Consider the following 17,337-nt stretch of genomic DNA (forward strand, 5'->3'; position numbering starts at 1 on the left):
TCCCTCTACTATGAGGCGTCCTGCATTATCTGCTGCATCAATGTTATACTTTAAGATTAAGGTTTGATATCTGATTGCCTTCTAAGATGGTCATCAGTAATTGAGCCCTTAGTGGTTCTGAGACAGCTTCAATTTGGCGTTCCAAGTCATACCATTTGTGGCAGCCATAACCAGCTAACAGAGTAGTGTTGTTGCCGATTCTGGTCTGGTATGCTGCAGAGGAGGCAACCCTTCTTCTCAAATATACATTTTTGCGTTCCTTGTCTGGCGGGGCTTCTGCCGACGCCAGGGGAGTGCCTACCCTCTTTCTGGTGGTGGTGACCACTAAATAATCTGGTTTAAGCTGACCCCTAATATACAGGGGGTCAGTGGACGTGGGTGTGAATAGTTTCTCTATCCTGAGGTTGACCGTCCTTGTGAGACTAGGCACCAGTAGGGATGGCTGGATGTGTCTTAGGACAGACTGCAGGAGTACGATAAACTGGGTGGCTGACTTCTTGTCCCTCGGAATATCTTCCAGAAAAAATCCTTGTCGACCTGTGCCTCCTGAGTGTTGAGATTAAAATGCTCTGCTGCCTTTAGTAGCAGTTAATTGTACTGAAGTTGATTGTTAACAGGCAAATCTGCTACCGGCTGGTCCTGGTGGTCTGGCAACTGAATCACATAAATATCATTGTCGTCATAAAACTGGTCTTGGTCTTGACCATGAAGGTCCCCCTGAAACCCTGGGTCACCTGAGGGGTCGTCATAATACAAGTCCTGAGAGGGGTCTTGGTATGTTTGAGAGGGGTCTGTGGCTCAAAATGAGACATTTTGGCAGGGGGCTGCTCTGCTGGTGCACCTGGCTGTGAGGCATCTTTAAGGATTGACTAATGGTCAGGGTGTCTGTCCATGAGGTCTACGAAACCTGACATTCTCCTTATGATTTTATTGAACTGTTCAGGTGTATATTCGCATGAGGGCGGGGAACCTGACATCATAGGGGTGGCCTGGGAGGGGGTTACATCCTTGTGGTGCATGGCCCCTGTGAGAATGTCTAAGGGGGTGGAAAACCTTGGATGTTTGTCTTTAGGGGCCAGGGGCGTTGAAATATGTGATTTTGTTCAGCAATTTCGCTTTAAGCAAGAAAGAACTGATGTGTTTCTTAATTAGTTCCTGCATTTTCGGCATTTTCTTGGGGGACGCCTACACGCCTTTCGCCGCCTGTTTTTCGGCACACAAAAGAAGGGCCTTTTGATGTACAGTGTCCAAACCGACTTTCGCTTTTGGGGAACTGTTGTGAGGTGAAAGGACACTGCAGGAGCCTCAACGCTCGACGGTACCGCTGAGTGTCGGCCGTGGGGTATGTTTTTAATGTATTTGTGCTTTTGTGTGCCCTGGCCGCCGGGTGTCTTCTCCATCACACAGACGCTGGGCTGAATCTTGGAGTCGGGGACACACACATGGGGTTCCGACGAACCCTGCTCGCCTTCGCCGTCACTCATTACACCGATACGGCCGTCGCTGGAGTCTTCCGTCACGTCGATGGAGGCCTTGGCCTGCATGGCGTGAGCAGGCCAGCGTTTGGACCGCTGATTCTTTAAGGTCTTTGGCCGAAAAGGTTTACAGGATTTACAAGCTTTTTCGGTGTGATCCCTCTGGAGACAGTGATTGCACACTCGGTACGTGTCCTTCCACAGGAATTGTCGGTGCTAGGAGGGGCAACATTTTAAAGTCGTTTTGTCCATTATATTTCAAAAGAGCAGATTGGTGAGAAAAGAAGAAAGGGGATGATAGAATAAGCATTCTCTAAAGAGGTCAGTATGAAGAACCTCCCCCCTCTCTCCCTACTGTAGGTCGTGAAGGCCATGTCTGGCCGTCGATCAGTCAGTCGTCGACGATGAGGGTGTTTGTCGAGAGCTGTCGAGCAGTCAGGTGGTTGTGCATCAAAGTGAACAATAAAGGAAAGAAAGTAAGTACAATTACAGTAAGCAAAGGCATCAGCCTGGAAGAGAACTCCGCATTTGCGACCGACTTCGATGGCGGAAAGAAACAATCTGAGGGACCTCAACGCATGAAGGACCATCGGTACAGTACACGTCACACTAGAGATAGCATTACTAAACACGCCATGTCGACGTCTACTTTTGAGTTTCAAAAACAAATCTTGTAATTCTCTGCGACTTCCACTAGATGTCGGACTATGCAGAGCATGTGATCTAAGCAGATCCACAAGCTCCAGAAGAACAAGTTACTAATATGGTCGATTGGATGTTCCTCCAACGTATTCCTCATCTTTGATATTCACGTCCGGCTTCAGCTGCTTTGTAAAAAACATTCTCGGCAGAGGGTGCTGTGCGTCGATGGCGTTGAGTCGATGTCCCTCGAAGGCATCCGGGTGACGTCATCGGGTGTACAAGTAGCATGCGCGTCGCCCGTTGGTCTCAGTTCTGTTTTTATTTCATGTTTGTGTTGATTGTCAGTGTAGGCAGACAATAGACAGCCCTGCGAGAGCTGAAGTTGTAACAGCATAGGAAATTCTACAGAGGGGTAGGATGGGAGGGCGATGAGGAATACATTGGAGGAACATCCAATCGAAAGAACGTTACCAGTTGGTAATTAACTTGTCCTTCGAATGGATTGTGTCCTCCAACGTATTCCTCATCTTTGATAAACTCCCAAAGCAGTATTGTAGAATTTGGAGGAGGGAGTAGCATTTGAAATTGTCGGCATTTATAAGGCTGAATACAGTACTGCCTTACCAAAGGCAACATCCTGAGAGTGGGAAGCATCTAGACAGTAATACATTGTAAATGTATGCAGTGAAGACCAAGTTGCTGAATCACAGATTGATTTAATAGGAACGCCCCTTTGAAGGGCTACCGAAGAGGCTATACCTCTAGTGGAATGAGCCCTCAAGCCTTCTGCAGTGTCCTTGCCTGCCAATTTGTAACATTCAGAGATGCCAAGTATAATCAACCTTGATAAGGTCTGTTTTGAAACAGCCTGACCCAATTTTCTTGCGGTATACCCAATAAAGAGCTGGTCATCCACTCTGAGCCTGGAGAACCTAGAAATATAAAAGCTTAAAGCTCTTTTAGGGTCCAACCTATGGTGCCTTTCCTCCTCTTTACCGGGATGCAGCGGGGGGGTAGAATGCCGGCAGAAAATGTTTCTGATTCAGATGGAAATCAGATACAACTTTAGGTAGGACAGTGGGTCTTACCCTCAACACAACCTTGTCCTTGTGGAAAACGGTATAGGGTGACCTGGAAGAAAGTACCTGCAACTCGCTCACTCTACGTGCAGATGTTAATGAGACCAATAACATGGGTTTAAAGATTAACAACCTCCATTGGCATGTGTGCAAGGGTTCGAATGGGGCACACATTAAAAACTTTAGAATCAAATTAAGGTCCCAAACTGGGAATTGAAAAGAAGAAGGTGGGAACACATTTGTGAGCCCTTTTAAGAATTGAACCACCAAGGGAATTTTAAATAGGAGCATTCTTCCAAAGAGTGCTTGAAGATGCAAAGCGCTGCCAGGTAACCTTTAATGGTCCAAACATTGGGACCTTTATGTGCCAATAATAAGAGGAAAGATAACACCTCTGGAATTGAACATAGAAAAGGATCCCCATTCTTTTCCCTGCACCAGTCGCAAAACTTGTTCCAACGGCAATGGTACATAGACTTGGTTGCTGGTCTTCTTGGCGAAAGCAACACCTCCATGACATCATCCGGGAGGTCCCAATCCTTGTATCTCAGCCTTTCAGAAACCAAGCATGAAGGCTGAGGTGAGGGTGTTAACCTCTGGATGGAGAACCTGTCCCTCAGTTTGTGAGAGAAGATTCTCTCTCTGCGGAAGACGAATCGGAGGACAGATGAACATGGCTAGATGGTCCGGGTACCACGTTCTCCTGGACCAATCTTGGGCAATTAGGATCATGCGACTTCTGAACCGTCTCAACCTCCTGAGTACTTGAGGAATGCCAGGGATCAGAGGCAATGCGTATAGAAGTGGGAATTCCCATTCCACCACGAACGTGTCTCCTAGAGCTCTTCTCGGAGGAAATTCCCTTGAGCAGTACCTTTCGCACTTCCGGTTGATTCCAGTCACAAACAGGTCTACTTGAGGGGTTCCCCAAAGGGCAGAGATCTCTTGAAGGACTTCCTGAGCTAGTTCCCACTCGTGGGACACTGCAACCTGCCTGCTCAGAGAATCTGGCGTCGTGTTTTCCTTCCCGGCCAGGTGAACTGGCGATAAGGAGATTCCTTCCTGAATTGCTCAGTACCAGAGCTGCATTGCCTCTCTGCACAGTGGTAGTAAGCCTGCACCTCCTCTTTGTTGAGGTAATGCAAGCCACTGTGTTGTCCGTCATTATCAGGAATTTCTTTCCCCGTACAGAGGGCAGGAAGGGCTTCAGTGCTAATCTGATTGCCCTCAGCTCCCGAAAGGTTGATGTGTAGTTTGGACTCCGATGGAGACCAACGGCCGCTTACTGTCAGATTGTTGGCGTGGGCTCCCCAACTTGTGATTGAGGCATTGTCACTACTGTAATCTCCGGCCATGGTTGCCAAAAATGTTCTCCTTTCAGAATATTGTCCTCGCAGGCCCGCCACAGGAGATCCTGAGCGACCCTTCTTGGAACCTGGAGCAGGTCCATCATCCTTCCTGAGATTTTGGGCACTTTGGAATTTGCAAACCATCTGCAGAATGTCTTGAGCCCTCGCCTTGGGTGGCAAGCTTTTTCCAAAAGATGTGTCTAATACGGCTCTGATGTATTGGAGCCGTTGGGAAGGTGTCATCTGTGACTTCTTTAAATTGGGGCGAAGACATGAAGCCCCCCTCTCCTGGGATACGCTGCCACCACTACCATCAGTTTGGTGAAGACCCTCGGGCGGAGGTCAACCGGAATGGCAGGACTCAAAACTGATCCGCCAACGGCGAACCTCAGGTATTTTCTGTGCTTGAGATGGATCGGCACATGAAAATAAGCATCATAAAGGTTCAATGACACCAACCAATCCTGAAATTGGAGGGCCTGAAAGATCTGAGGAAGAGTAACCATCTTGAACTTGTCCTTCCTGAGGAACTTCTTCACATATCTCAAGTCTAAAATGGGTCTCAGTCCTCCGTCTTTCTTGGGGATCAAAAAATATGGGGAATTCCAATCCTTGTTCCTCTCCGCTACAGGTACCGGTTCTATAGCACCTTTCTCTAGCAGGGTTAATATTTCCTGCACAAGGAGCGGATCTGGAATCCTCAAAGAGTGTTTCCCCGGTGGATTGTTTTGAGGCTGCGTTAAAAATGGAAGGCAGTAACCCTGGGCTATTGTTTCCAGAGCCCAGGCATCTGAAGTAATGTCTCGCCATTCTTGCAGATGGTGAGATAGTCTGCCCCACACTAGTGTTTCGTGACGCAAGCTCTCAACGCAGTTTTGAGGCAGTTGCTGCAGCTTCTGATGGCAATGAAGCTATAGCTGGAGCTGGCTTTGCACTTTTACCCCATCCACCTCGAGGGATTTGCCTTTGGCCTCTTTGACTGGCTATTCCTCTCGTCTTTCCATATGAGGAGTAGTAACGATAGGATCGTCCCCTCCAAGATTGCCCTGATGAACGAAAAGGCTGAGGTTCCCTAACAGCGGCCCCTAAAGATTTGGCAGATGCTTTTTCTCAAGACTTTCGTCAGTCTTGTTGCTAAAAAAAATGAGACCGGTCAAATGCCATGTTCAGAAGACGGGATTGCACATCTGGTGCAAAACCCAACTTCCACAATGACGCAAACCTGTGCATAACGGTGCTAGTAGCCATGGACCTGCTGACGCTATCTGCAGTGTCCAATCCAGACTGAAGGGATTCTTGCATGGCCTCTTTTCCCTCTCTAATGATAGCTTGGAAACCCTCCCTTTCCTCCCCTTCTGGTATGTGCTCCGCCGCCATGGCGATGCACTCCCACAGAGTGTACGATAACTTGGCTAAGGCAAAAGTGGAGCTGGCTGACTTCAAGGCCATACTGCCAACTGAAAATACCTTGCGTGCCCATCCACCCACAGGCTTGTTGTCCGTATTCGGAGGGATGGTAGGGTATGCCGCTTTGTTAAATATAGCTGTGGCTGCCTGGACCACCAGACTCTCAGGAGTGGGGTGTTTGGACAGATAGCCGGGGTCACTAATGGCAGGGTGGTATTTTCTAGTGAGGGATTTATCCACAGCAGGGATACATTCTGGGGCCTCTCAATTCTTGGCCACCCTATTTTGTAAGGCCACATGGAAGGGTAAAACTGGGTCTATTGATAGACCTTGGTCTAGAATATCTGTACGATCATCCTGAATAAACTGAGCTGGTGGTTTGGCCCAGCCTAAATACTCTACCACTGTTGTCATTAGGTGTCGATAAGCAGAGTCAGCGTATTTTCCTGGCTCTGGTTTGCCAAACTCAGTCTCTGGCGATGTATCCACACCACTGACATTGTGCACTGTGTCAATAAGGTCTTTCATTCTACTTTCTTTAGAGATTAAACACTCTGGCACATTAGGAGTACCAAACTCCAGACTAAAAGGAACTTCATCTTCCTCAGATCTTTCCCCTTCTTCAAATATTGAAGACAAGGATTTAAAATACTCCTTCCTGGGTAAAGGAGTGTACGTTTTTTCAGGAGGTGGCAGTTTTGTGGAAGACATTGGTTTAGCAGCTTTTTCTTTTGCTGCAACATGCTCAGAGGGCTGAGTTGAAACCTTAGAAATCTTCGACGCCGATAGTTTTGGTGTTGACATCGACAAGGGCGTCGATGGCGTCAATGTAAAAGGCGCTGATGGCGTCGAGGCCTCGACAACCACCTTTCGAAGATTTCACCTTCAGAGCCTTGGACCTCAAGTGCTCGTCACGACTTGAGTGACTCTTTTTCATCGGAGACCTCGAAGGCTCTTGATGGGTTTTTCTTCGATCACTCGTCCTCGAGGGCACGCAATTGTCGGAACAGGAACGCTCTCGGCCGGCTTCCGTAGAAGGCGCGGACAGAGGCTTGGCCTTCTCAAGCACTTCAAGCATTTTTAGGCATAATGCCTCCCACTCTGCAGAAGAAGAATGCTTGGTGGGACACCTATGTTTCCTGGGGGATTCGTCTGACGACGATGAAGAAGGCGACCAGTGGTGTCGCTTCTTTGATCGCTTTGTCGAAGACGATGAGTGGCGTGAGCCACTTCAGGATCTCAACCTCTTTTCCTCACTTTTGCGCCGAGGAGAGTTAACTCCAGACTCGACGGTCGAGGATCGGTCAGTTTTAGTTTTACGACTCACCTGTAATTTCTCCTTCCTCTCTTGCAGGGCTTTACCCGTTATCATCTGACACTTCGAGCAAGCCTCCGTTTCGTGGCCTTCTCCCAAACACCACAGGAACGATCGATGCGGTTCTGTGATCGACATTTTTGAGCTGCATTCCTTGCACTTCTTGAAACCCGAGCGAGGGGTAGTCGGGGTTGATGATGAAGACATCTCCGATGATTTTCTGTCGAAGAACGAACTCTGTAGTAGAAATAATAACGAGGTGTGCTGAGTCTCAGAAGCAACACGTTCAGCGGAAAAACGGAACTGAGGGCAACCGGTGCCAGGCGTTCTACTTGTACACCCAATGACAGCACCTTCGACGGAGGCCTTCGAGGGACATCGACTCGATGCCATTGACGCACAGCGCCTTCTGCTGAGAATTTTTTTGCCGAAGCAGCCGCAGCTGAACGTGAATATCAAAGATGAGGAATACGTTGGAGGACACATTCCAGTTGAAATGTGGTTTCTCCTGAGGAGAACAAAACTGAGGACTCTATCCAGTTTGACATGCGGTTAGAATTTGAGGAAGGCTGTGTAGGAGGATCCTCACACTCAATGTCCCATTGGATGGGGCTAGTACACACATAACAAGGTGGATAGCACCAAAAATGTTACTATAGAATATATCTATAAGGTAACCGAGGATTCCTAGCTTGTCGCAGTGGGAATATTCACAGCATGGGAATCTATATAAGATCCAATGCTGGAGAAAGAGAATCAACCCCTTGAGTTTTGTGGAACTTTTACCTGCTTTTAAACACCTTTTGATCGCAGATCGGCAGTCAGAGACAATTCCCTTTGCACTTTTTTGTTGAGTTTAGCTTTTGAGGGATAGGTTAGGATTTGGAGCTGGCGAACTTTACATTGGATATTCTGACACAGCCAGTTTCATTAGCTAGTTTTGTTGAGGCAGGGAAACCCCTCTTAGAGGTAGGGCTAGTTAGGATTTCCGCCAACCCCCCCTTGCTTTCATTATTAATAAAGCACTTTGCCAATCAGCACGCAAACCTTGTGTACATCTATTACTCCTACACCCTCACACTTCCAAATAGCTGCATTGCAGTCATAAATGTGTTTTTTAAATCACCCTAAGATGACAAGTGTTTAGATAACACAGAACATAGGTCAGTGAGCTGCCAGTGTATACAAAACCCTGCACACAAGGCAGACAAAATATTTGTTTTATTATACATGCGGCTGGCAACATGTCTATGAGCCACGATTTTAAAGAAAATTTGGCTCATTCCCAAGAATGGCACAAGCATTATATTTTCCCTGCAAACCTATAAAGTCAGGGAGACCACAGAAGAAGGTCTTACAAATACATACACTTTCTGTGACTTACATTTTAACATGTATACTTGCAAAATAACATTCAGATGAAGAAAAATACATTGTAGAGTTGAACAACTTTCTGTTTAAATGTGGCCACTGTAAACATTAAAATTGGGACATAAACTTGTAATCCTGTCAACTAGGGCAGGAGCTCAGTTAATTCCTCTTCACACTATAAGGAAGCGATCATTCAGGCTAAAAAAAGAGACGTACAAACTGCGCTCCTCGCAAGCTGAATCCAACACGAAGGAGTTAGTTAAAATCCTCAAAGAATTAGCATCCCCTTCTCCTATTCCGGATACGTGCAACAAAGATAGCTCCTGGTGCAGTAACATCCAAAACGCTCTCCTTTCCAAAATAACAGCCTTTCAAGCCAAAATCAATGCTAAACAAAACTCTCTCCCTACTAAACTCTGTGCACCTAAAACTACCACAACTTTCACCCAGCCTCCATTTCGTTTTTCACCTCTCACCATCCCAGAGTTTGAAAAAATCATCAGCAACCTTAAACCTTCCAAGGTCATCAACCAAGGTGACTCCTGCCCCGCACCTATCATTAAGGAATCTGCTCATGACTTTGCTCCCTTCACTACCACCTTCATTAATTCTTCATTTTATTCTGGAATTGTCCCCAACAATTTTAAGGATGCCTTGGTCATCCCGCTGCTGAAAAAACCTACACTGGATCCATCCATACCTACCAATTTCAGACCTATCACCACGATCCCGTTCCTTCTTAAAATCTTAGACAGAGCTGCCTACCCTCAGATACAGAAGTATCTGGAGACTAACAACCTACTCAGCACCAGACAATCTGGCTTCCGACCAAGGCACGGGACAGAAACAGCCCTATTAGACCTTAAAACACAAAAAGAGGACTTAAAAGATAATGGCAAACTAGCCCTCCTACTATTCCTGGACCTCTCTGCGGCCCTCGATTTGGTTAATCACCAAATCCTATGCCAACATTTGAAATCAGCTGCCCACTTTTCGGAAAAAGCCACTAACTGGATTAGTTCCTTCCTGGACAATAGACACATGAGAGTATTCTCACCCACTGCATCTGCTGATCCATCCCCGGTCCCCTGCGGAGCTCCTCAAGGGTTCTGTGTATCTCCTACACTTTACAATGTATTTACCAAACCCCTGTTTGATATGCTTGACTATCTGGGTGTCACCTACACCAACTACGCTGATGACACCCAGATACTCATCCCCCTCACTGGTGACTACATTGCAGACTCTAAAGCTCTGAACGACATCTACCAAGTTGTCCAAGCCTGGATGGCACAACACAAGCTCTGTCTCAATGACAACAAGACAGAGCTCCTCTTCCTTGGCACCCAACAAAGGCTTAATAATCTTGACTCGTCGTTATGCACCTTCAATATTGATGGTAATTTCATCAAAGTGGTTAAAGAGACAAACACCTTATGAATCTACCTCGATTCTACACTTTCCCTTAATCAACAAACTAATTCAGTCGCCGCTGCCTCGGCTTACACATGTAAGTTGATCACAGCTTGCCGCCCTTTACTCTCTACTCAGAACTGCATCATTCTTGCCAGGACATTAGTCATGTCCAAACTTGATTACTGCAACACACTCTATCAAGGCACCAACCAACGCAATCTCAACAAACTACAGATTTCCCAAAATAATGCTATTAGAGCTGCCCTCAACATTCCCAGATCGGCACACATCACTGACACCAGGAAGAGCAGAGCTTACACTGGCTCTCTGTTTCCCAAAGGGTATCACTCAAATCACTGACCCTTATTCACAAATGTGTAAACAACCAGGCCCCCATCTACCTAGCCTCCCGCTTCTCTCAGTACATTCCTTCATGGACATTCAGATCTGCCCAAGCACACGGCCTCACGATACCTAGATACAACCTACATACAGCGGCGGTGTTATCTTCCCAGTCCTTGGGGCCAAACTCTTGAACTCACTGCCTCTCTCTATCAGAACCCTGCCCTCCCCTACCCTATTCAAATACAAAGCCAAGCTTTGGCTATCCTCTACATCTTATCCACCGCCACCTTAAGCCACCCGATCCTCTATCCCACCCTGCCGGCTTCCACCTTGTCCGACAACCTGCTCCGCCTGCACTTTATTGCCTTTTAATATGCTTTTGCCTGTAACTGTTTTCTTGCCATTCATGTACCTGTGTGTCTAAGATATGCGCCTGGTTGCCCTCAGACCTTGTGCGCTATACAAATAAATAAAATACAAATACTAGGCAGGCTCTCAAACCTTGGGGTGCTTGAACTACAACATAGTTGGACTTGGCCCTTTCTGTAATGGCTTGGCAGACGTAAGAACGTCTAGAGGGTTGCTGAGAGCTATGCCAAAAGTTAAAATTAATTATAAACCTTTCAGTCATCACATCATTTGCTTGCTTTTGATATTCTAATAGAAGCTGGTTTCTTGTTAAATTGATCGGGTGTGTGAAGTTTCGGAAGGCCACTGAATCCAAATAAAGACTGATAACCAGGATCGTAGTTCCTAGGAACTAAACTTGCCATTAGAAAATCAGAGTTAGTGTCATATACACAGTCCCAACAGCCTGTTATATTTTGGATGTAAGTATATTTCTATCTAGCATACAAAAACTGCATTTGCTCACGATCCAAGCCCATATTTTTCCGTTTTTATTCTTGTATAACACAGTTTAAATGCATCTACGGAACCAATGTGCGCTTCACAAAGTGGAATGAGTTAGCAGAAAGAACAGTAATGCGGTCCATAAACAGAACTGAATATCCGGGTGTGCAAGTGATGGAGTGGGTGGGACATTCAGTGATATCGTTGCGTTGTTTTAGATAGAACCATCGGGGTGCACTGAAACCAATGTGCCAATAGTGAGAAATAATAGCCCAATGATAATATTTCAGCAAGGCAGGTAGAAGCATCTCCAGTAGAGAAGTTCCTTGAAGCTTCACCTTCTTCCCCTCATACTCTCAGTCTTTTGTTCTACATCCTTAACGTAGTCAGTGGGGTTTATTCCACCATATGGTGCAATCAGTATCTTTCGAGAACAATAAGCAAATAGTTTTACGGCTCAAAATCTTGAGGGGCAGAAACTTGCAGGTGCTCAATTTTCTGACAGTACCAGCAATATCGATTAAAGTTGGGGGTGAAGCCTGCATTGAAAGTCCATTACGATCTGTGATAGCCGACGGACCTGTGGTAGCTGATGTATCAGAATGGAGAGCAGGAGCTGGTTTGGATGTGGGTGATTCTGGTGACTCAATCCCCCGAGAAGTAGCAATGGAAGCAGAAGTCTCTGGGGATTCCTAACTTGGTTCTGGCGATCGGTTGTAGACAGGCCACAAAGATGCCTGGACTCTGACCGGATGTCACTGTCACTTGATGGCTTTCGGTGTCATGAGGAGTATCTGGTGAGGGCCCCTCCAACATGGCTGAAGCACAGACATTCTATGGTGCACTCACAGATACACCCAATCTCTTGTCTTGAGTGAATGTCGTGGTATGTCAGGGGATGTCAGCAGCCTCCGATAAGACTTCCTTCACCTGAGGATAGCAAAGTGTTATGGTCTTTGCAAGGGACACACAATAGTTCAAGACATCATTATCTTCCAGGTGGGGATTCAGATTGCATGGAGTCAGTGGAGGAGTAGTCACCATATGCACAGGCGAACCCAGTTAATATTTTATGAGGTGAAAGTCTATTCCTCCGTTGTGGCATATTTATGATATGGAGTAATACTAGGGGTAAAACCTCAGGCCACCAAGGACCAGTCTCTTGATAAACTTTGAGCAAGCGTTTCTTGATATCCCTTTTCCTGCGTTCTACAATATAGCTAGCAAGGGGGTGATAGGCACAATGTAAATGTTGGTTAGCATGCCGAGCTTTACAGATATATCTGACAACCTGACATGGGAGGTATGCTTCTGTCACGCTCTATCGTAACAGGAGGACCAAAATAGGGAATGAGTTCAGTAAAAATGTTCTTATCCACAGTGACAGAGTCCACTTTTCTGGATGGGCAAGATTCAACCCACCCGGGGAACATATATATCACTACCAACTAATATTCATATGATAAACAATTAGGCACCTGAATAAAGTCTATCTGTATCTTTAGAAAAGGGCCTTCCGGGGTCGAATGGGTAGAGGGTAACCTTTTCACGTGCTCCAATAATGCTGAACTACAGTAGGAAAATAAGATGCAAACCAATCACGGCTAACCACAGCGATCCTTCTGTTCATGCCAGACTGGGCCACTCAAAGAGTGAGTCAAAAACAATAGGATGAGAGCAATTCATGAAAGTTAGACTGCACCACAAAGTATCTTTGTGTTATTTACAAGTTTGCGGGACCAGTACCCTTATCTTGATCTTGTTCAGGAACTATATCTTGCAGCACATTCAGGCTAGAGACGGTTGCAATCCGAGACTGATTTGCTGCAACACAAACAAGGATTTCATTAGGAACCAAAGGAATGTTTAGGGCCATTGATCTAGCAGAATGACCGGCTGAAGTGTTTACACAAGCAACATCAGTACAAGATGATTCATGTGTCCTACACTTGACTACCGCATGAGCAGAGGTCAGCAGCAAAGCTTCTAGTCAAGTAGCCACATAAGGGCCATTGCATAAAGGGGTCCTAGCTGAGGTTAAGAAGCCATGTTGTTTCCACAGTGTGCCATGGTCATGCCTGAGGTGATCTGCAGATTGGGAATCAGTGTAAATGATAGTGGGAATCAGTGTTGATGATACCAGATGTACCCTTTGCCAGTATACAAGCACAAGTGAGAGAAATCAGTTCAACAACTTGAGAGCATGGGAAACTGCTACTGTCTTATATTACATAAATATACCTGTGATATGAAAGCCCACATTGCAACACAAGTTAAATAGTCACGAAACCTATGTGCAACAATCTCTATTGACTTTAACAGGTTTTGTTAAACTCAGATGCATGTTCACATATGTACCATCGAACCTATTGAAATTGACATGTTATGTTATGTTAAAGGTACTTGTATAGCGCACCGTCACCAACGGAATTAGTCCCCAGGCACTCTGGCGGATCTGTAAATAGGAGGAGGGCAGGTAGGGTTAGTCGGGAGGAGGGGAGTAGGAGAGTGGGAGAGGTGGTGTGCTGTTGGCAGCTTCAGCTCGGTATAGATCGGGTGCTGGGTTTTGGTGCAAGTATCGGATCGGGCGAGGCCTTGTGTGCTGTAGGTGCTGTCTATGTGTTGTTGATGCAGTGTGGTAAAGTGCGTGCAGATTGCTGGGAGAGAAATGGTTGTATGAGTTGGGTGGGTTTGAGTATGCAGACAATTGAGGGTTGGGTTAGTGGGTTCTGTATCCTGGTTCAGGTACTTCTGGTTTTGTTTGAGCTGTATCCCTGTGGGCGGAGTTGTTGCTGGTTGCTCATGAGCCGTCTCACTGTGGTGGTGCTGCACGTATCCAGCTGTATCATCGTGAGTCTCGTATGGGGCGGTAGGTGTGTCTGAGCCATTTCATCGGGTGTGGAACTGGGTTGGTGCTATCCTCTTGTTATCTAATTTGACACTGGTCAATTGACCCTTTGAATGGTTTAGGGTCAGAATGCTGTTGAGGCATCCTAGTGCGTCCGTCTTGGTCGGCCGGTGTATTCCGTCGTCAGTTTCCTCCTATCATGACTGCCTTTCAGTTAGTTCTTTGGTTTCCGTGGGGTGACTTCCTTTTGGCTATTGTGTAGTTGTAGTTTGCGAGTGATGGCGCATTGTGCTACCCGCTCTATCTTAATGAGCATGGTGTAAAGTGGGTGCTTATTCTCTTTCATACCTTCTGGGTTGGAGCTAATGGTACACGGGTTCCTATTCCATAGCTGTCATAAACCTAAGTAACATACACAATATTTATTTTATAGTTCACAACAATTTATAAGCCTCCCTTTTGTGTCCTTAGTATATTCGCTTAAGCTTAGTAGGAATTCATCCAACCTACTCCCACTAATATTGCCAAAGGTTAATAATACTTTTGGGAAAAGGGTTAAAGGTCCTGAGCAGAAGCAGTCAGAAGCCATATGGCCATTTTCATCATATTCTCCCACTGGTCCAATTCCCAACTTTTTGATGGTAACGCTCAGGCCTCACTGTTTTCTTTACTTTCTGTCTAGACATGGTGTTCACCCCAGCCCTACTCTACCCCTCAAATTAAGGTTTTCATCTATTGGTGGTGCCTCAAGTGACTGTTGCATCCTCGCTGTCAAACGATCTAGAGCCATGCTGTGGCAGATAGTGGAGAAGCACCTTGTGATGTGCACAGAGGCACCAGGGGTGAAGGAAGAAAATAAATGTGAAGATCTTGGTTTCTCTGCCAAGAGATGGTAAGAGAAACCCAAGGATGAGATGCCCTTGCCCAGTGATGAGTGGAAAGGAGTGGGCCAAGGACTAATCCTTGTGGAACTCCCACTGGAAGGGGCCTCAAGGTGGAGGATTTAAGGTTACAGTACAAGGAGAAGAATTAGTCTGACAATTCAAGGGCCACACATTCGAGTGATGTCCTTAAAACCAAGGGGGAAGATGTGTTGTAGAAGGGAGGGATGGCCTGCAATGTCAAAATTGGCAGAGATCAAGTAGGATGAGGTTGGACAAAAAGGAGTAGGTGATTGGCAGTGGCAAGCTCCTGCTCCTTCGGCTCCTGGTCCTTCGACAGGTACCAGCTGAAGTAGCTATCTACTTCACAGTCCTTATACAAAGCATTACATTCTACATTATGTTATTCCCCACACCAACCCTTGGGACTCCACCCACCTTGACGTCATCCACTATTTCGATTAATACCACTACTAAACTATTCATAGATATGAAAGATTCTAAAAATCTCATACCAAGTACTCCCTGCCCTACTACTGCTAGGAACATACGCCTTACAGCTAGGTTAGCCAAAATCTACGAGCCCCCTGCTAGCTCTCTCCCTACCACACCACTATAGGAATAAGGACTCCTAAAACTCTGCCTAGCCGAACGACTACAAGTATGAACCTAGCTCACAACCGTGGCCCTATGTCAATAAACAGCACAGCCAAGTACAGTAAACCCAAACCCGCACAAGCCCCCCAACCGACAACAACAATCGCTATGTGCCCTCAGATCAAAGGAGCTATAATAAATTCCAGATCCCTAGCAGCTCATGCCACGGAAATTGCCGACCTGATGCAGAGAGATGACCTTGATTTCCTCGCCATCACGGAGACATGGCTTCACCCCGCTGCATGTCCCATGCTTATGCTAGCAGTCCCTGATGGCTACTCTATTCTGAGACCAGACAGACCAAAATCCAGAGGAGGTGGCATCGCCATTATTTACAAATGTAGCCTCTCTATGAGAATAGCCAGCCCGATTGACGTCCACTCTTGTGAACTACTATCAGTTAAAGTACCACTTACCAATGCCCAAACCCTTAATATCCACCTGATATATCGCCCAGGGGGCCCTCCCGGGACATTTGAGGATGATATTAACACTATCCTGACTAGCAATCTCAAAAGCTCAACGCAAGTACTTCTACTTGGAGACTTTAATATGGGCATTAATGACCCATCAGACCAGCTTGCCCTAACTACAGCTAACATCCTCTCAGAACTTGGATTCACCCAAAGAAGTAAAACATACACCCACAACAAAGGTAGAATACTTGACTGGGTAGCAGACCATACTGTCAGGCCAACATCCTCTCCACCTCACCACTAGCGTGGACTGACCACCACCTTGTGTCATTCATGCTTTCTACTAACAGACCCCCACCTCCTCCCGCCTCTAGGGCTCCACCCACACTGACTAGAAACAAAAAGAATATCACTGTGGGCATGTCACAGGTTTCCCCCTTTCTCACCTGTTTTCGTTGTCTGATGACATCTTTAGGAGGAGTCTTCTTTCGTATGGTTCGGGTCTTATACAAGCCTGCTGTGCCGTCCTCGGCTTCCAGTGTTCGTTGTTAGGGAGAATTCTCTGTTTAGGCTGAATTTCCTAACCTAGTAAGTCCCCCAGCAGCTTTGCTGGATTTTTGGGGTTTATTTTTGTCTCCTGCCAAGAGTGAGACTCTTTTACCCTCACTCTTGGGCATGATTCGAGTGTGTTTCTTTGACTCTAGATGTGTTTAATGGGCTATGAGGTTTTTTACTCCATAGGGCTTCATGTGTTTCTGTGATGTGTGTTACACAGCACCCTCAGTGCAGTAACACATGGGTGTCATAGTGACCTCCTAATATAGACTCCATACCCTAGGACTGACTACTGTCTCCCAGAGCATGTAAAGTCACCATTGACTTTACTAGTGTCAAATTCTGAACAGAACCAGTACAAACCATCATATGTGGATGTGCTGGCCAGGGCAATTCGATTGCCCCGGGGTCTGTTAGTCGAGGGGGCACGTCTCTGTCCCCCCTGATTGAGTTTTGGCTGGTGGCAGTGGATACTACTTTTTATATTCGACCGCAAATATATCTCTATGGGATTTCCCATTGTTCGAGGCTACCAACTTTAATTATTTAATTCCTATACCCTCAAACATACTGCCGGTTTATTTATTTAATATTAATTCTCCGGTTGGTATTTCTTGCCAGAACTCGGTTCTAAAATGGCGTTTGTGTTCGCTTCTGTGACTCCAACCCAAGTTGAGCCCTTTCTTCCACTTTTTGGCGGTCTTCTCCACAGAAGCCCTCCAAAGTGGT

The sequence above is a fragment of the Ambystoma mexicanum genome, chromosome 6p (assembly GCF_040938575.1).
Source record: "Ambystoma mexicanum isolate Mex_15411 chromosome 6p, UKY_AmexF1_1, whole genome shotgun sequence".
Lineage (NCBI taxonomy): Eukaryota > Metazoa > Chordata > Amphibia > Caudata > Ambystomatidae > Ambystoma > Ambystoma mexicanum.